The following is a 3129-nucleotide window of genomic DNA, read 5'->3' as shown; positions in this document are numbered from 1 at the left end:
CACTGAGGCTGGGGACTTCCCTGGTGGTCCAGCGGTTAATAATCCATCTGCCAAGGCAGGGGACATGCATTTGATCCCTGATCTGGGAAGATTCCACACGCCGCAGAGCCACAATTACTGAACCCACACTCTGCAACTATTGAAACCCATGTACTCTAGAGCCCATACTCTACAACATGAGAAGCCATCACGATGAGAAGCTCGTGCGCAGCAATGAAGACCCAGCACAGCCAAAAACAATACATAAATAAATAATTTTAAAAATGTAAAGTTCACTGGGGTTCTCTGGGGACAGTGAATTATAGGGGGAAGACCCTGTAAGGGGCTTCCCAGGTGATAAAGAACCCACCTGCCAATGCAGGAGACATAAGAGACACGGGTTCAATCCCGGGGTCAGGAAGAGCCCCTGGAGGAGGGCATGGCAAACCCACTCCAGTGCTCTTGCTTAGAGAATCCCCATGGACAGAGGAGACTAGCGGGCTATAATCCCTGGAGTCGGACACGACTGAAGTGACTTAGCAGGCATGCTCGACCCTGTAAAAGATAGCAATGATACAAAAGACATTTGCATTCCAGTTAGGAAAATGTGAGGAAAGAAAAACTAACATCCGTCAGGTTTTTCTCTCCAGCCAGACTCCGGGAAGAGCCAGGGTTACTAGAGTTTAAAGGCGTTCAGGCACTTCCTCCTCTGGATATCCTTACCACTTTCTCTGTTCCCCTCCTACAGCCCTCCCGCCTTGTCTGTTTGTAATCTGTGACCCTAATCACAATAGCTAGCATCTATTTGGCATTAATGGTGTGTCATGTATCATGCCCAGCACATGCACTATGCCTATTTAATTTATTCTTGCAATAATCTAATTGTCTTCATTTTAGAAACTGAGGCTGAGAGTTGCTAAAGTATGGGGTCCAAGGTCATACACCTAAGAATTGATAGCCTAGGATTTAAAAAAAAACAAAACCTTTTGTTTTGTATTGGGGTATAGCTGATTAACAGACAATGTGATGATAGTTTGAGATGAACAGAGAAGGGACTCAGCTATACATATTCATGTATCCTTTCTCCTCAAACTCCCCTCCCATCCAGGCTGCCACATAACACTGAGCAGAGTTCCGCTTGCTATGCAGTAGATCCTTGTTGTTTAATCCATTTAAATATAACAGTGTGTACAGGTCCATCCCCGGGGAAGGCAATGGCACCCCACTCCAGTACTCTTCCCTGGAAAATCCATGGACAGAGGAGCCTGGTAGGCTGCCAGTCCATGGGGTCGCTAGGAGTCGGACACGACTGAGCGACTTCACTTTCACTTTTCTCTTTCATGCACTGGAGAAGGAAATGGCAACCCACTCCAGTGTTCTTGCCTGGAGAATCCCAGGGACGGGGGAGCCTGGTGGACTGCCGTCTATGGGGTCGCACAGAGTCGGACACGACTGAAGCGACTTAGCATTAGCACATGTCCATCCCAAACTCCCTAATTCTCCTTTCCCCCAACCTTTCTTACCCGGGCAACCATAATCTCGTTTTTGAAGTCTGAGTCTGTTTCTGTTTTGGATGTAAGTTTATTTGTATCATTTCTTTTTATTTTTTAAAATATGTATTTATCTGGCTGCATTGGCTCTTAGTTTTGGCATGTGGGTTCTTTGGTCTTGGCATGCAAACTCTGTTGTTGTTTTTTTTTTTCCAAACTCTTAATTGTGGCATATGGGATCTAGTTCCCTGATCAGGGATCGAACCCAGGCCCCCTGCATTGGGAGCACAGAGTCGTATCACTGGACCACTAGGGAAGTTCCTGTGTTATCAATTCTTTTTAGATTCCTCATCTAAGGGTTGTTATACGATATTTCTCCTTCTCTGTCTGACTCACGTCACTCAATGTGACATTCTCTAGGTCCATTCATGTTGCTGCAAGCCTAGAATTTTAACCCTGATCTGCTAGACACAGGGTCTGGACACAATTACTGGGCTGTAGGCACCCACCTCTCACCTCCCACCTTGCCATGAACAGTTTATGGGCTCCCAGAGCAGCCAAGGATTGTCTTTACCTCTAGTTTCCTGCTAAAGAGGGTTCATAATAATGCCAACCTCACAGGTTGTTAGAAGATTAAACAAGTTAATCTAGATCCAGGGTGACTGAACATTCTAGTTTCCCTGGGACTGTGTGGGGCAGGGGGGTCCCAGGCAGGGAGACTTGGAGTTTCAAAATCTGGGAAAGTTCTGGAGAAATTAGGAGGAGTTGGTCATCATGTCTGGACTAGTGTTTTGTGCTTAAATACATGTTCAATGGATGTGAGCCATCATTATTTCTCTTTCCCGCTTTCACACATTTGACAACAAAAAGGTTGCATGCCCTGAGCCTGTCCTGGGAGCTGGGGCCATCTGTAGGCAGTACACGTGCAGAGAACCTCGCTTCAGAGGCTCACCAGAAACCCACAGCCCTTGGGGAAATGCCAGCCTCTCTGAGGGAGATTCCAGCAGCTTGCGTGTGTCCTCCTGGGCTGGCAGTGTTTGCTTGAACCCCAGTTGGAGAGGTCTCTGGGCCCTGAAGATCCGCAGGTTAGTGACACAGAGACAGTTGCGGGTGGGGTGGCGGTGGGGGCTTCCCACAGTGAAGCCTGGCAAGGAGAGGTCTTGAGATGATGCTCGGTGGAAGGAAAGGGAAGTATGCGTCTTGGGCATTGCCTTTGAGGCTTGCCGCGGGGCCCAAGAGGTGGTTCCTATTATCACACACATTTTACTGGATGAGGACATTGAGGCTCAGGCACCCAAGGGAAGGGACTTGCCTAGGATCACACAGGAAGAGATGGGTGGGGGGAACTGAACCAAGGTCCCAGCAAAGCAGGGACTGCTGGCGTCGGGCGGGCTGACTTCTGCACTTCCCTCCCTCTTGCCCCGCTTGGGTCCCCCACTTGTCTTGACAAGGCCAGGCTTGTCACGGGGCTCCGTACAGCCCTCTCCACCCTCCCAGTTGCCAGCGACCCGCCCCATCCCCTCCCAATCTCCGAGGGAGGAGAGGAGAGTGGGAGAGAGGAGGGGGGCTCGGGGAGGCTCGGCTTTATAAAGGCGGCTGGACCAGCGCTGCCCGCCAGACCCCGCCGCCCGGATCCCTTGCGCTGCCCGCCGCCCCACGT

Source organism: Bison bison, unplaced genomic scaffold (assembly GCF_000754665.1).
Source record: "Bison bison bison isolate TAMUID 2011002044 unplaced genomic scaffold, Bison_UMD1.0 scf7180017864038, whole genome shotgun sequence".
In the NCBI taxonomy this organism is placed as follows: Eukaryota; Metazoa; Chordata; class Mammalia; order Artiodactyla; family Bovidae; genus Bison; species Bison bison.
The sequence above is the reverse complement of the archived record's forward strand: the minus strand, read 5'-3'. Positions refer to the sequence as shown.